Source organism: Rhinolophus hipposideros, assembly GCF_964194185.1.
Source record: "Rhinolophus hipposideros genome assembly, chromosome: 9".
Classification (NCBI taxonomy): domain Eukaryota; kingdom Metazoa; phylum Chordata; class Mammalia; order Chiroptera; family Rhinolophidae; genus Rhinolophus; species Rhinolophus hipposideros.
In genome coordinates, this window is record NC_138055.1 from 58488469 (window position 1) to 58506635 (window position 18167).

The 18167-nt window shown below is 39.1% G+C and overlaps 1 protein-coding gene across 6 annotated transcripts in view; it reads left to right on the forward strand.

Annotated features, from left to right (window-relative positions):
* Positions 1-3958: 3958 nt before the first annotated feature.
* The window catches only part of SLC16A7 (solute carrier family 16 member 7), a 157290-nt gene continuing 143081 nt past the window's right edge, over positions 3959-18167 (forward strand). Inside the window, exon 1 of one of the 6 annotated variants that reach the window (XM_081059716.1) lies at positions 3959-4334. The gene's annotated coding sequence lies outside the window, so the exon portion shown is untranslated. Of the gene's footprint in view, positions 4335-4360; positions 4853-8482; positions 8631-11649; positions 11813-14368; positions 14532-18167 lie in introns of those variants that run through there. The other 5 variants (XM_081059719.1, XM_081059718.1, XM_081059721.1 and 2 more) reach the window with 5 other exon arrangements.

Genomic DNA, 18167 nt, shown 5'->3' on the forward strand with positions numbered 1-18167 from the left:
CATGTTGATGTGTGGCGGTGTCTTGCTGAGTGGCATTCATTATTGTTGTGTGTTCTTGTGTGCCATCGCGAGAATATCTCAGCTTGAATTAGAGCAACAAACAAACATTAAATTCCTTGTTAAACATGGCAAGAGTGGAAGTGAAATCAGGAACATGTTAGTCCAAGTTTATGGGGATAATGCCATGAAGAAAATAGCAGTGTACAAATGGATTCACCGTTTTCCTGAGGGGAGAGAACGCGTCACTGATGAAGAGATGTCAGGGCAGTCAGTAACGAGCAGAACTGATGAAAACATTGCAAAAATATGTTGAATTATATGTCAAAATCATTGGCTAACTGTCAGAAGCATAGCAGACCAAATAAACATTGAAGAGAAACCGTTAGGAAAATCTTAACTGAAAATCTTGGCATGAGAAAGGTGTATGCAAAAATGGTCCCGAAAGAGCTCACTGATGAATGAAAGCAAAGGAGAGTTGAAATTTGCCAAGACCTTTTGGAGAGGCAAGATGATGTTTTGGGCCATGTTATCATTAGTGATGAAACATGAGTGTACCAATACAACCCTGAAACAAAGCATCAAAGTGTGCAATGGAAGTCAGCTAATTCTCCATGACCAAAAAAGTTCCATCAGTCCAAATCAAGAGTCAAAACGATGTTGTTAACATTTTTTTTTATATCAGAAGGATTATTCATTATGAATTTGTACCAACTGGACAAACAGTTAACCAAGTTTACTATTTGGAAGTGCTGAAAAGACTGTGTGAAAAAGTTAAACTACCTGAACTTTTTGCCAACAATTCATGGCTCTTGCATCACGACAATGCACCAGCTCACACAGCACTGTCTGTGAGGGAGTTTTTAGCCAGTAAACAAATAACCGTATTAGAACTCCCTACTCACCTGATCTGGTCCCAAATGACTTATTTCTTTACCCAAAGATAAAGGAAATATTGAAAGGAAGACATTTTGATGACATTCAGGACATCAAGGGTAATACAATGACAGCTCTGATGGCCATTCCAGAAAGAGTTCCAAAATTGCTTTGCAGGGTGGAGTAGGTGCTGATGTGGGTGCACAGCTTCCCAAGGGGAGGACTTCGAAGGTGCCCGTGATGATGTTCAGCAATGAGTATGTAGCACTTTTTCTAGGATGAGTTTGTGAACTTAATTGTCAGAACTTGTAGTGTAAGACGTTTGGGTTTTATTAGTTTATATGTTATATACTATTCCCTAGTTTACTTATTTGTGGAATATGAGTTGTTAGAATATTAAATATATTGCTATTCTTTGTTTCTCCCATTATTATTTCACCTTATGAATAGAAATCAAAGCAGAAATTTTACCAAAAAACTTTCAAATTCTGATCATATTGTTTACTTTCCCCCTAAATTACATATATGTATACTTTTTTTCTCTCTTTCAATATTTGAACAACATTGAGACAATAATTCATAGGATGAATAGACTGGCTTTATTCTCATCCAATTTGCCTTTCAGATTCCTTTCTAATCCAACCAAATATTTACATAGCATGCCTAGCCATAGCAACAAGGCGATTTAGAAATGAATTCCCAAATACTAACACTGGGGCAGTAGATAAATTGTAGCCAGAGTTTTAATTGTTGGAAAAACAAGACTTAAAAAGAAAGCTTGCTACAGTTATGATGTAATGCTATGAGGAGTGATGTTTAGGAGTTGGGCAATGAGTTAAGTAGAACTAGGACATGGAGCTGTAAAAAATACAGGATGAAAAAGAAAAATCAAAGATCAGAAAAAGAGAATTGGGTCAAAATTCAGGAAATACATGGTCTTTCTTCTTCTCTTGTTTGAAAGGACATAAAAGTGATGAATGAGCAGGAAAAATGTCAACAGCACACACTCAAGAAGATGACCTTGAAATGTAGATTTTAATGTTGTTTCTTTTCAAATTTAATTTTCTTTTGTAATGAAAATGAAGTGTTTACAGTCACTGCTAGACATTTTATCATTATCAAATGCTTATTGTATTTTATGCAAATGTCGATTTGGATGTTTTAGCTTTAAAAAATATAAAGTCCTTTCTAGAATTTTCTGCCTTAATTTCTTAGTTTCCAATCTACCACTCTTTGTAGAACTGTCTTCCAAACCTTTTGAAGTTACTAAAAATAGCCACCATTTATTTATCTCATTATATACCACCCACTTAACATACATCATATCATCTAAATCTTATGATAGCAATAAAAAGTTAATATTATTTGTATTTTGTACCTGCAGAAACTAAAATTCAAATTTTGTCTAAGTTTACAGACAAGCTATGGCAGAAGTAAGGCAATGTGAATTTAGCCAAGTGAATTAATTTATCTCTTTCCAAATTTGTAAAATGTGAGTAATCTAATAAGGTTATTGTGTTAATTGAGATAATCTATATAAGTACTTAGAACAGTCCCTGACAATGATAAGCACTTGTGAGGGAGAAAGAAACTTTCCTCTACCCTCAAGTTTCTTTCTGCTGGTCTAATGATCAAATAGACATGAAACAGAGTAACAAGAGAAAATAACCATGCATATGTATGGGAACTCCACACAAGTGAGTCAGAGACCCCACATGCAGGAAAAGTTCAGAGACAGAAAGGGGGATTGAGGTATATAAGACACCCTGAGCTGGGGATGAGGTAATGTACCTTGGGGGTTTCAAAGGATCATTGAATGTTGATAATAAGAGCAGATATTTAGGAAATAGAAGCTATCTTGACCAAAAGAGGTTATATCTGATCATCTCTTATTATGGGCAAGGTTTCTAATTCAAGTTCTAGGTAGTTAAGGGAGGGGCAGACGTTTCTTTTGAGCCAGCTGCTAAAGTTGTTAGCTCAAAATGACCCGCATACTTCAGAGGCACATCTTGGGGTGACTTGTTCTGAACCCACACACACTTAATAAGTGCAATTATTTATTTTTTAGTATTATTACCATTTTGATTCTTTGTGTTTTGCGTTTCAAAGCTCTCATTCTTTCAGCTAACTTATCTTGGCTTCTTGTAAATGATTTCAGTTCTAGGATAAATAAGGATAGCTTCTAGAAAGTTATATTATTATCTAGGATTAACATAACCTTTTATTTTTTTCACTCTTTAGAAGCATAAATGAGGGGTAGGGTCAGTTAAATTGACAAAAAACACGAAACAAACAAAGAAACAAAAAACTGCAATATGAGTTCTCAAGTCCAAGCCCATGTTTATTCTTCTGGATAGTTTCTTTTCCTCTAAGTAGTTATTAAACCTTAAAGACATCAAAGGAACAGAATCAGCTCTTCCTCTTCCCATTTTCCCCAAGAAACATGTTCTAGACAGGGGAGGAAAAAAAATATAAAGGTATAATAAACCAAACCGATGACTGAAGCTATCATTATTCCTAGCACTAATGTCAGAGAACTAAATCCTTCTTTGAAGAATGAAATAATTTGAGGAACTAAAAATGAAAGCATTTACAGATGATTTTAATTTCCTATCTATTTTCAAATTCTTGTGCTATTTTCTATGTATTTCCTCTCCTAGTGTCAATTTTATTTCTTCTCTTAAGATGAGTTGGTTGGTGAGCCTAATCTCTAATACTGCCATCTTCACTCCCCCCTCAACCCACCCACAAAATACTCAGTTGAAAAATGGCCCATCACTTTCCCTCCAACCTACAAAGGGAATCTTCCAGTCTTCCTGGACTCTGCCAGGCTTCTCTCCTTTTGCAGGCTCTCCTTTCCTATAGGTTGCACACTTCCCTGGGTATCTAAACAGTGCTCCTGTACACCTGCTTCCTAAATTAAGCTCCAGAGTACTTTGGATAAAGCCTCAGGACTGATCAGAACAACTTCTCTGTCTACCTGACTTTTGGCTTTCTCTCTTGGTCAAAATTAAAACCTGAAGTGGAGTGACCCAAGTCATAAACTGTCTACAGCGTGACATATGGAGCATGCTCAGTCCTCCGTGAGTCACTGGGCGGCAGTTTGTCCCACCTGCCGCAGCTGGCGGGGCTCCTGCGAAGCCCAGGGCGCTGGCCCGAGTCCTCCTCCACCACTCCCTCCCCACCCCGCCACCCCCCCACCCCACTCCCACCCCCACCCCCACCCCCACCCCCACCCCCACCCGCCCAGCGAGTGGCGCGCGCTCCAGGGCACCCACAACGCTCTCTGCAGCCGCGCCTCCTCTCCCCGGGGCCTCCTCCTCCTCCACGAGCGGGTGAGGACACGTCAGGGGACATAAATAAATAAATAACTCCATTCACCACCCAGTGACAGCGAGGCGAATCGGCTGCAGCCAGGGGTGAGCGGAGAGCTGCAGCGCCCACCCTGTGCCGGAGACCAGGTAAAGTACACCCCGGGAGGCCGGGAGGAGGAGGACAGGAGGAGGCGCCGGCGGAGAGGAAGGCGACGTGCGAGCGTCTGCTACCGGGCTGCCTCGGGAACCGCACGCCAGTGTAAAAATTAATGGCCCGCCTGTGACAGATGCGCCAACGCAGTTTGCCAGCGAGCCCTTATATAGACAAAAAAAACCCCAAAGCTGCCTCCGGAGGAGAGCTCGCGTCATCCTGCGCGCGGAGAGTGGCGCTGGAGCCGCGGGGGCGCAGCTGGGCTCGGGGCACGCGCGCCGGTGAGGGAGGACGAGGGGTCCCGGGCGAGGAGCCTCCCGCACGCCCGTGTGCTTTCGGCCAGGAAGTGCCCAACTTCTGGGTTTTTGCAAGGAGCCGCTTCTGACTCTTCCTCCTCTCCTTGCCCATGAGTCTCCCAGGGCTGGTTCCTGCCCTGCGTGCTCCCAGGGCTCTTCTCACCATCATCCCGCCCCGGGCCAGCAAACACCCCGGGATGGCCTGGCTGCAGCACGAGGTGGGACTGGGGCTTGTCAGAGTGTGTGTGTGTGTGTAGGGAGTGTCTTCTCTTTTCGCAGATGATCCGGCTGGTAGAGCTTGGGAGGAGGGGGCCAAGTACCAGCAGGGTGTTTTCCTTCTTTTTCGGTCCCCAGGTAGCATGGCGGGGTTGGAGGCGGATGGAAAGGTGTGTGCGGGCAACGCCTGCGCCCCAGCACAGGGGGACGAGACTTGCCCGAGGGCCTGCGCCCCATGCTCGCACTGGGTTTCCTGGGCCGCTGCGCCACGCAGGGGGCGCCAGGCCAGGCCAGGTAGCGCGGGAAGCTGGAGAGGCGGATCGAGTGCGAACTGCCTCCTCCTGGCTGATGCTGCTAGGCAGCTGCTCTCTCCACCCCCTTTTTCTCCCTTACTTCCGCGAAGGGGATTGCAGACTGGCCTGGCAAGGGCAGTCGTGACCAAGGCCACTTTCCCGGTATGTCTGGCAAGGGCATTTTGTGGTCTACGCCAGGGATATTAAAATTACACACACACACACACACACACACCCACCCACACACACACACACATGCGAGAGAAAATGAAGAGCGGTTTCTCTACAAGTGTCTGCCTCCGCTTCCTGAGTGGTACTGAGAAGGAAACTGGTAGTACCGAGTGTGCTGGATTGAGTGTGGGCACGCTGGTGGTAGTAGGGAAACGAATATTCCATGTCCTCTCTTACCGGGTCTAGTAAGAGACGCCTCAGAGGGCAATCGCAGGCAATGATGAGGGTGATGTGAAAAAGATTGGGCAGGAGAAAGCAGTGGGCACTAGATGCCTTTTCCTGGTACCCTGTGCTTTATGGCTACACCCAAACTGAGAGCTCAAGAGGGTTGCAGACCTACAGCAGACACATTAGCTTGAATGTGCTGTGTCATTGGATCCACGAATTCTAAGTGTGCCTTTGGGGGAATGCAGCTGAAGAATCTGAGCGGGGTGGTGGCTGCAGAGAGAGCAGATGAGGCTTCAGCAAGGTGACTCTTATTTAACCCTGGTGAAGCAATCCTAGCTCCACTTTCTGCTTCTGAGTACATTGCATTTAAAATTATCTAAGTGAGCAGACAATTGAATGATCTCAGTGAAAGGGAAAGATTATTACCTTAGGCAACTCAGTGTCTTGTATAACAACTCCTAAAGTCAAAACTTTTTTTTTTTGCAAAATTCACATCAACAGTTTGCAATTAGGTACTGCTTTTTTCTTTCAGAGAGTGCTTTTCATAATGGTAAGTGATCTGAAATTTTAACACCCTGTTTCCCAATGTCCAATTAGTGCGTCTTCCTATAAATGCTCAGTTTACTTCTAGACATGCATTTGCTGGCTTACACTATCTGGCTTCTCTTTCTGGCCTTGAGCCTAACTGGAAGGAAGGAGGGCAAAGTGACCTAAAGAAATATCCTTTACCCAGAGTCATATTTTTGGTTCATGAATCTGCAATAAAATAAGTACCCTACATTTGCTTTTAATTCTGTATTCATTCACCCAACATTTTTTTTTTTTTTTTTGAGATAGTCACATGGAAAAGGGTAATTCACTGTAGAGATTTCAGGCTCAGTTCTGTACTTTTGTAAGATTAATTATTTAACCATGTCATCATCAGCTTTTCTTATCCGTAAAATGGGATTGGTGGTACCTACCATGAAGTGCTATTGTGACAAATAAAGTATATGAAAAACACCTAAAACAGAGACTAGCTATTTTCAAACCCCTAAAACCATTCCAGACACTGCACAGTGGTTATCAAGATGAATGAACTTGGAATTCTGCTTTCAGAAAATTCACATCTGGTCGTCCAGATTATCTTCCTTCTACCCTATTTGCCTTCAAGTTCCTTCTCAATGGAACAGACATATATTCAAAATAGCTTGAAAGGGATTTAACAGTCTAAGAAATGTTTGTAAGATATGCTAAAAGGCAAATTTGAGAAGGGGATCTTGTGTTAGACACCTGTGTGTTCAGCCCCATTCCTTTGCCCATTGAGAATGACCCTGTATGAACAGATATGGAGGATTTGCTTCTTGTTAGGAGGGGGGATACTCCTTCCCTGAAGATTATCTTTGATAATGAATTGATTTCTACTTTTTGAGGAAGAGACTGAGCTGCAATATCTTCCAGACTTTGGACAGACTAATCTACTCACTCTGAGAAGCCCAAGAAGGGTATCACTATAATAATGTCTCTATGATGCTCACCATGTTTCAGGCACAGTGCTAGCACTTGCTGTTTATTAACTCTTTTTAACTCTTTAACAACCTTATGAGGTCAGTCTATCAATATCCGCATTTACGGAATAGGAATATAGGCACGGAAAGTAAAGTAACTTGCTCAAATAGCACAGCCAGTAAGTGACCGAGTTGGGGCAAGCACTCAAGCAGTGGCCTAGTGGGCTTTACCCACTAAGTCGTTCAGCTTCTGCCTCACATGAAGCTCAGTGAGAGTGGGGACTTTATCATGTTTCCCATTCCCAGTGCAGTGCCTTGCAGGGAATAGTTCTGAACTGATTACAGAATAAGCGAAGGAAGGAGGGAGGGAAGGAAACAGAAGTGGAAGGAAGGAGGAAGAAAGGAAAAGTGAGACTCTTTCCCTGCCTACTGCTCTTAACCTGTCCAGAAATCCCACGGTACTTGGCCCTGGGGGCAGGACAGTTGGCCTCCATTTCGTCATTTAGTCATCAAGTGCGAGTTAGAAAAGTATTCTTTCTTTGGACTGACAAATTAGCCAAAGGTGCCTATACCCCATAAAGATAAAAAAGAAACCTCAACATGGACCAAGGGGGAAAAAAAAGGAGGGACATGTTATCTTCAGAAGTTTTAGGGTTCAAATTTTAGTTAAGCCACTGGCAGACTTTGTTTCATGCCACACGGGGTAATACTTGTATGTTTTTTCTGAAAACGGAAGAAGATAACAAATGTGTCTTCCATTCTACATGACAAATAGAATGGCACCCAACAATACTAATTATGTTTTTTTTTACACCCTTCGTTCCCCTTCTTCCCGACAATCCATCCCACAGAAAATATTCACTCCAGGTTCCCTTATTTTAAAGTAATCTCTGTTCGTTTGAACTGACTTGTAACTTGATCTGGACTTCTCTTAGGCCAGTTATATTTTACCTGAATTAGAATTATTTGGTAATTATTCCCTCTTCCTTCTCTATATGGTCCTTGGGAGTAGAGATCACGTGCGATTCATCTGGGAACTCCAGTGGGACACAGGTCCCTAGGTCAGGGCAGAGAGCTCTGAAGTCTGGCCTGTGTGGGTTCCGATCTTGGCTCTGCCACTTGCCAGCTTGGGAAAATCGCTAAATCTCTCTAAATCTTGGTTTCTTCATGTGCAAAAAAAAAACCTCTCTAAATCTGAGTTTGAGTTTCTTCATGTATAAAAAAGAGCATCGTAATCAATTTCATGTGTTGGTTGTAAAGATTAAATGAGATGGTACCTGTGAAACACTTGGCAGTGTGCCAAGCACATGCATGGGCATGACTCAGTACATGGTAGCTAATGTCAGATGTTAACTATTTGGCCTCAAGCCTGTTAGATGGTTTTAAGGATCACTGGTTTATTCTTTTTAACTGATTTTTGGGAACCCTTTGAAATGCCAACTTTCCCTATTAGATGTTGAAACAGTGCTGGATTGCATAATAAACCGTTAAGTGGACTCCTTGTCTGAGAAGATATCTGGGTTGGTCACAGGCTTTCTCAACACTCTTTGGATGAAAGCAATTAGGAAATGTGTTAGAAAACAACTGCACACTAACTCTCAGTAAGTAATAGAACTTTGTTTTCTTTTAATTTTTAGAGAACCCTTGTTTTCTCCATTGGTCCCTTAAATGGTGAGCCCAGATGCCTCGTCTACTTGTACCTTACAGTCATAATTTGAGAGGATAGCCTATTAAGGACCATTGTCTAGAGGAAGAAATAACCTGTACCACACATGTTTGGCAATTAATAAACAAGAGGGCATATGTACATTTAAGTATAAACTCATAGATAAGAACACTGGAAAAAAGTTAACCACTAGTTGAACAAATTGAAATTGACTATGATAAAACTAGTCCACCTAGGACTGAACTAATGGGTGCTTGGGTGCCCCAGAGATGTTTAACATATTCATAAATATCAATGTTAATAAGTGATGCGTATATTTTTGAAAATGATTTTCCTGTCCTAATACTAAAACTGTCTTGCAAATGTTCTCATTAATATTCATTGAATCCTAAATGACTTTAGGAAACTCTTACAGGGCATTTGAGTGACAGCAACAAAATGCTGGTGTAAAGATATTTTTGTTAAAAGTTTTGTACCATCAAGATAGCCGCCCCCACACACAAAAATGTCTATGTGGTTCAATTATCTAAACTCGTGATTAATTTTTGGTAATATTTGGCATTAAAACAACAATTTTCAATTGAAAATATTTAGTATGAGTGGTAAACACAAGAGCATACAGTTGTTTAGATAAATAAAGATGTATCTAAAATGTTGGTATGTTTAGAAAGTATTTTATTTCAAACATTGGCTGTTTCCTCACTAATAACACAATGAAATGTATTCTTAATTATCTATATCCCTACTCAGATTCTGGTTAGACCCAATAGGTGTAATAATTATAATTTACAAAAAGAAGGTGCCCTATTAAATAATTTACTTAAAAACTTATTTGTTTTGGAACTAGATTAGATGGGAATAAACAACAAGACTAAAAGAAGTTTGTCTGAAAAGCTTCTAAGCAATAACCATATTAATGGTATTTACCTGATTTTAAAATCGGTTCTCCAAAATTTCTGAACCTGAAGTTCTATCAGTTCTTCTCAAATATACAAAAAGTGCATTTAGTGCTAAACAGCATCTTGTGACAGTGTTTCTCAACAGGTGATACCATTGGCACTTTTGTCAGGACACCTTCACCGTCATTGCGTGGGAATGCCTCTTTCCTTGCAGGACATTTGGTATCTATGGCCCCTGTCCTCCTTATGCTGATAGCTTCCCCTTAGTCATTGTAATCACCTAAAATACCCCTACATTTAATATACCCCTTGGAAGACTGGTACTAGCTGTGGTTGAAAACTATTGGCCAATAAGATCAAACTGAGAATGTTTAAGGAAATTATCCTTGAGATCAGAGTATCTTCAAATAAGAAATTATTTTGCTCTTCAAAGAACAAAAAAAAAAAAAGAAAATCTCATGTGAAAAATACTTAGATTTGAATGAATAAGGTCTTTCTTGTATATAGTAGTATTAATATTTATTAATCATGTTACCATGGACCTCCTAGGCTCCAAATCTGCCTTTGCTTTAAATGGTCAACAGCCTGTGTCACCTGCTGCTTCTTAGACTCCTCTTTTGGCTCCCATGCACTCTTTGTTCTCTTACTTCTGACTGCTCATTTATAGCTCTCTTTTCACCTCCTACTCAATAAAATACATGCTCCTCAGTTTCTGTTTGGAGTTTTCTTTTGCATATATTCTATTGATTGGCAAAGCTCATCCTCTTTTGGCCTTGGCTTTCACTTAGTAGGAATAACATCCAAGTCATTATCAGCCTCTCTAGGCTGACCTTTCCAAATGCTGCTGAACAGCTCCGCTTTACCATGGGGCCAACACCTCCAGCACCCTGTGGTGTCCTTTGAACTTTCTGTCTTCCTTCTTCCTGTTGCCTCCATTGCCTTTATTGGTCTTATTAGTTTATTGCATTCTAGTCTTGAACCTTTTGAGGCCCTTCCTCCCTCCTGTCTTGTGTCTCACAGTCAGTTGCTAAGACCTGACAATTGCACATCGAAAATACTTCTTTCACCAGTTTCCTCTTTTTTGATGCTGCCACAGAGTTAGGCACCTTTGACATACTGCCTAGAGTCAGGTTGTAGTCTCTTAGCTGATCTTCTCATGTCTAGTCTCTCACTGTACCAGTTAATTCTGTATGTGTCACCAGATACACTAACTGAAGTACATCTCCCTTACCTACACGTAAGTAACACTTTGGTGACTCCCATTACCTAGGTCTAAGGACCAATATTTCAGTCTTTGTTATTTCAAAAAGCTTTTTCAGGGCACCATATTTTTTCAGGGAACCATATTATTTCAAAAAGCTTTTACAAAGCTCCCATGGTCACCATAGTCAAATCAAATTGAACTGTCTCCTGTGCCTCATTCATCTTCATGCCACTATACCATTCGTCATACCATTCATTATTTCATCTTAAAATACTCTAACTTCCTGCCATGTCCATGTTTAAATTGAACCTTGTCTTCCCACTGAGCTTAAACACCACCTTCACTTTTCCTCTGAAGTCCCTGGATATGTAGAGAAGCTTTCCTAAAATTTTAGTAACATTGCATTTTAATCTGTTTTATTCATTTTAAACATTTTATTATAATTATATTTGTATACATCTTTGGTTTCTCCATATACTACACATTTCTGGTTGTCAGCAATAATAATATTTACATATCCTTCAACACTTTGGTGGATTATGGAGTTGAAAGGAACTTAGAGGACATCTGTTTCCCCTTTTGTGATTATTTCTTCTGTTGATTTTCAATCAACTATCATTTATTGTTTATTTTAGGTATGTATACTAAGACAGCCTGTTCTCTTTAAGCCAGTTACAATTGTGACTCAATTCTTGTTTCTACCTAGATTCCTTCCTCAGCTTTCTGGGGCTACACAAAATAAATCCCTTTTTGAGTTGATTGACAGCCTATACATATGTGGTGACAGCTCACATGTCTTATATTTTCTCTATTAATCTAACACATTCCATTTTTCTACCTGTTCTTTGCAGGACCTGATTAAGCTCTTTTTTAGTGCCACTGTGTATTTGGAAGCATTTATGTTTAGGAAACTCCAGAAATGTACAGAATGGAAATGATTGTTTATGAATATAAACAGTTAAACTCTTGTTCATGACTCAGCCAGCTATCAACATCATCAGATGAAATCAGACGGTGAGAAATAAAGGTGTATGGAGGGATGTACCTGTGGAAGAACCCACTGTTACCTTATGATTGAACTTTTTCGCTCTGTGGCCCGCAGTGTAATGAATGAATAAATAAAAGGAAGCAAGGAAAGAAGGAAAGCTTACTTAAAATTTTGCAATTAGAAATTGTTGCAATTAGAAATTGCAACAATTAGAAATTAGCCACACAGTGAAATGATCCACCTTTGTAGATTAAAAGGTAAAACAGCAAACATGCTGGTGTGTATAATAAATGAGTTTATAAATACTGGACCAAAAAAGTGGCTGTTAGGTAAAGCTATAGAGATAACATTTGAGTAAAAATAGTTTGCCTTTAGTGAACACTTCAGTATGCTAGGCATCGTTTTACATGTTCGTTTTACATATTTTAACTAATTTAATCCTCAGCACCTTATGACCCTCATTTTACAGATGAGGGGATCAAGGCACAGAGGTTTCAGGATCTTGCCCAAGGTTACACATCAATAGAGGGATCTGGATTTGAACCTATTAATCACAATATACATTTTCAATATTAGTAGTTTAAAATATTCACTGCTGTTGTAGATTTTCAGAGATTGCAGAGGGAGGAAGTTTGAGAAGTGTTAAAAAAGGCTAGTCAACTATAAGGAGTTTCGATCTGTTAAACATAGAGTCAGCAGAATGATAAGGCTTCCTTACTGTTTGAAGGAAGTATCTGGAACCAAGTATCTAGGAAGCTTAGAAAATAATGACTTCCTCCTACTGCTTGTGAACTCAGGAAAACTGGAGAACTAGTAGGACCTGAAGGAATGAAAAGCCCATGATATCATCCCTCTAGCGCCAGTTGCAAAGTGGTAGAGGTAGAGAGTGCATGGACTCCTGTGGAAGCCCCAGGCTGTGGACACCAGGGGGTGCAAGAACAGATAGGGTCTGATGAATTCTCGTGGGTGTGCATATGTCATATCTGCAGTGAAGAGGGATTTTAAATAAAGCCTCTGACATTTCAAGCCAGAGAATACGATTGTTCTCTAATAACTATTTATTTATGTGCTATTTATTCATGTGCTATGCTCCAGACACCATTTTAGATGTCAGAGAGATGGCTGGGAATAAAACAGGTAAGTTCTTTTTAGTCCCAAGTCACACAAATAATGGAACATATTCTCAAAGCAAGGTTAAGCAGTTTATGTCCTTTAGTTAACTTTTGGTAGATGTCCATTGTCCTCCTCTCTCTGTAGTCTCTCATTCTGGAGTTGTCTCTTTTCTCTTTCCCTTTTCTCTCCATCTCAGGGTCACATGTTAGATCAGAATCTTTATAGGTAGATAGAATTTGATGGAATTTTGACTTAGCTATGTGTGAGCTCTTTAACCAAAGTCAAGATATGTAAACCTTCAGAGGCCCAATTTCCTGATTTTAAAAGATATAGACAATAAAACCTACACGATGGCATTGTTGGAGAGCAAATAAATAACGTAGACAACCGATAAATGGTAATCAAAATCATTTTGCTTTTTTGTCTACTTCTGTTTTTGGCAGAGCCTCTTTATTCTTGAGGAATTCTCTGCTATGCACAAGTATTAATGAATTATAAGACTGCTGTTCACAGACTGAGCCAAGTAAGAGATTTATAAAACAACAACAGCGATAACTCATTGACTTTAGAATAATGTAGATTTTCCCAATATTGACAAAACTCTGATTTTTGGCACATTCAAGCACTGATATTGATGCCGCAAAAATATTTAAGTGCTGAGTTTTTCACTTAGCCTCAAAGTTAGTAATGTCAACTGGGATTCCATCCCACAGATATTTTAAGAGGGGAATTCTTTACTTTCCACTTAGATATTATAGTGCATAGAAGCACAGTTAAAAGCTACCTCAAAGAGAAAGACAACAATCATTCTATGATCATGACTTAGAGATGTTTGTTCATATTAAGACACAAAATGTATGCCAAAATAATTATTGATGCCACTTCCATGCCTCCATTAGAAACCATATATATACCCTCATTATTACCATGTAGGAAGGATTATATTCATTATAGAGAGAATAAAGACTCAACAAGGTGAGTCTTTGCATTAAAACCCAAAAATCAATGCTTCAGTAAATGTTTCAATCAAGTAAGATACCAGTGGCAACTAGATCTTACTTTTGTATCTTAAATCAATTCAAATCAGTAAATAATCAGCAAATCATTAAGCATTGCCATATGAAGTACTCTGCATAGAGACCCGAAAACTAATATGTATAAGACATCTTTCCTGATCCCCTTGAGGAGAATGTAATTTCAGAGATATACTCTGTATGAGGTGTGATCGAAAAATACAGTGAATGTTTAAATTAAAAAAAATATTACAGTAAAAGACACATTGCCATTAATCGCCCTCAAAATACTCCCCCTCACTTCAAACGCACTTATTCCATCGTCTTTGCCACTTTCTGGAGGAGTTCTAGAAGTCCTCTTTCATGAGTGTCTTTACTTCATCCTCCATCATGACAATGATCTGTGTCACCTGTCGTTCCTGGGATGTCAATTTCTGTCAAATAAAAACATTACAGTGTGTCCTCATCCACCTTATTCACCGGATCTGGCACTGTGCGACTTCTGGATCTTCCCCAAAGTTAAAATGATTCAGGACATGGAGGCAGCCATGACAGCGCAACTAAAGACGTGAACGAGGACTTCCAGAACTGCTTCAGAAAGTGGCAAGAAGGATGGGATGTAAGTATGTTTGAAGCGAAGGGGAGTATTTTGAGGAGGCTTAATAGCAATGTGTCTTTTACTGTGATTATTATTTTTTATTTAAACATTCACCATATTTTTTCATCACACGTCACATGTGCTGGTTAAAGGTACAATGCAGAGTAAGATTAAGTGTCAAAATACATGGAAGAGAGCAGCGATCTTCTCGAGCAAAAGTTGACACACGGTAGCCCTTGGGGCATATTCAGCCTGCTGCCTGTGTTTGCAAATAAACATTTCCTAGAATACAGTCACATGTTATTTGTTTCACTATTTTCTGTGGCTGCTCTCCTCCTTCAGGGCAGTTGAGTAGCTGTGACTAAGCCTGCAAAGCCTAAAATGTTTACTATCTGGCACTTGGGAGAAAAAATATTTGTTGACCTCTGTTCTAGGATTTCAAAAGAGGGAGACTTTCCTGTGTGATGAGGTAATCAAAGAAGGCTTTAATGAAAGAAGTGGAAATGTTTTGGAGCTAGTTTTTAACGTGAAAAAAAGGAGATGGTCATTTTAAGTGCCACAAAACTCAAAAGCAAAAACAAATGCTTGGATAAATACAAAAGTCTGCTGAAGTATAGGAATCATATCATGCTATATAATTCATATAATACTAGAATCATTTGTTTATGAGTGTACTTTTTGTAAGTATTCATCTAGAACAGTGATTATTCAACTTAATGAGACATTTGAATCAATGGGTGAATGGTTAAAAAAAAATGAGGTTTTTGTTTTGCTCAATAACCTGTGATACTAAAGTATAGTCCATGTGGAAAATCACTGATTAAGAATATGTACTCATTTGATAAAATTGATTATTTTCTGTTGAAGACAGAGAATTATTTTCCCCACATTACCTCTACCTTGAAAAAGCACATGCATGCTAGACATACACTAATAATTTTTTGCTAATCACTAGGTATAATAAAATAAATACTAGATATTGAGCATGCAACTAAGTGCTGGCACTGTGCCAAGAGCTCTTCATGCCTTATCTCATTAAAAACTTGTAAAAGCTCATGAGATAGATGTTATTATGTCCATTTTACAGAAGAGAACACTAAGGATCAGGTGGAACAAATAATTGACTTAAGACTACAATACTGGTAAATAGCTTCTCTTTATCCAATATGACCAATAAATTGATTCTTTTAAAAAGAAACTTTTGAAACTAGGACATACATGGGTAGGAATGGACTACAAATGTTTCTGGAAGTTTTTATTAAAAATACTGATTTTTTTTATTGGACTAGAACTGTATCATTTCTCTCTGCTTCCTTTCTGTTTCTGTCACTTGCTGTCCACTGCTCTTCTTTCTTTTCCTTGCCTCTTAACATCCAATTGTTTGTCTTGTCTGCTTTTCCACTTCCTTTTTCTGTAGTACCCCTTCCTAATATCCATTTAGGTCCCAGTTACTTATTGCATGATGTCTTCAATATAGCAGTCAAGTGCTTGGATGTATTTTTCCTAAAGGGATGGCATCTTTCAGAGGAAAAACAAAGAAAGCATCAATGTCAGTGAATACCCGTTTCTTTTTCTGAACTTAAAAAAACAGCAGGTACTGTAGAAATATTTGCATATCACTAATTAATTTGACAAAATAATATGTAGTTAGGAAAAGGTGAATGATTCAGAAGAAGCCTCAGGGAGTATAAGAAAACCTAAATCCAACTCCCACGGGCCATATTAGCATCTGTGTGGAAAGTCATCTGGCCACCTGTACCACAGGGAGAATATTAATCACACACAGTGATGGACTCCTACAAGAGGATTTACACACTTCAGACCTAAAGGTCATCCAAAATTATTTCCCTTTTTAATCATTAATTTTCTAAGTAATATATGCCTTAATTTAAGAGAAAATACTGTAGCGAGGAGACATGCAAATTTTTATTGTTTCATTTTATTTTATTTTTATCAATAACATATATTTGTGACTCTATCTTAGTAAGATAAGATACTTGGGCCCGTTATCTACATTTGTTTTCAAATGTTCCCATAAAAGGGCAGAGACATTCAAACATGTATACTTCAAATGCTCAGAAATCTAATTATTACTGTTCATTAGGATACTTCAGTATTTATGACCAAAATTATTATGTATATATTTGGTCTATAACTTTCATTTAAGAATGAATGTTCCATCCAACTTTTTTAGTCGATAAGCTATTTTAAATTATTTCACATTTTATTGGGCCTCTTATTTACTAGCTTTTGTCTTGAAACAATGATACTTAATGCCTCCTCAGCTATACCCTTAGACATTGAGTTGTGGTCTATACAATCTAAATTTTAAAATGTATTTTTTTGGTATTCTCTTGCTGCCCTAAGGATTTTCAAAAGGATTTACATACTCAGATTTTGGAAATTGGGAAAGGGGAAGCAAAGCAAGTGACATACTTGGTGCTAGCTGTGTGCCAAAGATATGGCTGTGGGGACTGTATGTATCACCTGACATAATCCTGAAAGTCATTTTCTGACAGCTTCAACATCCCTGTAATATGGCTGTTATTATCACCAATTTAGGATGGAAATGAAGCACCTGGTGTCTCAAATGGGCTAGGTAACAAAGCTCTGTTTCCAAAATCTGCATTTCCCTCCCCACCCCCATTTCATGTAGTCTTCCCAGGTAAAGTTCTCCCTCTTTGCACACACATTTTATAGAAAAGGGAAATTATGGGGAAGGTAAAAGAGAAATTCTTAGGATTCTACCCTTTCTAAAGGTGCTAATTGAAAAAAATCATGCTTTTAAGTATCAAAATCACACTTGGAAGTTTTTCTCAAAAAACAAAATACAAAATTAAAAGAACCAGAGAAATGCTGGCAAGATTTTGTTTAGCCCCTTTTCCACATTGTCTTTTTCTGTTCATGCAGCTATGACAAAATACCACAGACTGGGTAGCTATAAATAGCAGACATTTATTTTTCCTAGTTCTGGAGGCTGGAAGTCTGAGATCAGGGTGCAAACCTGGCTGGAGGAAGGCCTCTTTTCTGGGTCGCAGACTTCTCATTGTGTTCTTACATAACACATACAAAGCACTGGGGGGCTCTGTGGAGTCTCTTTTCTAAGGGCACTAATCCCATGCATGAGGCTCCGCCCTCATGACCCAAGCTCCTCCCAGAGGCCCGCCTCCTAATAGCATCACATTGGGGGTTAGGATCTCAACACATGAGTTTTAGAGGGACACAAACATTCAGACCATAGCACAGGTACATAATAATCCTTTTTTTTTCAAAAATGTTAACTGAACTGTGTATGTTGAGGCTGATGTTAAGGCCAAGAAATCAAGTAGACACAGTTACCACTATTGAATTAGGGTTACGTTTAACCAATTGAGATTTGAATATTGTTTTTCTTTTTTGAATATTTGATTATACTTTATTAAGTAGGTACATTCACCTCCATTTATACATTTATAAAACGAATATTCACATCTTTAAAAAAAAGTAGGTAATACTTTAAAAAAAGTAGGTAACATTATGATTTGAAATTCAATGTAAAAGCCCATTTTAAACACATTTCAAAGGGATTTAGGAAGCCCTTCATTATAAGCAATTGTGCTCTTAAACGTAGCCTTGTGATAGGAACCTTGAAGATGGCGCTATGATGAAATTCTAGCA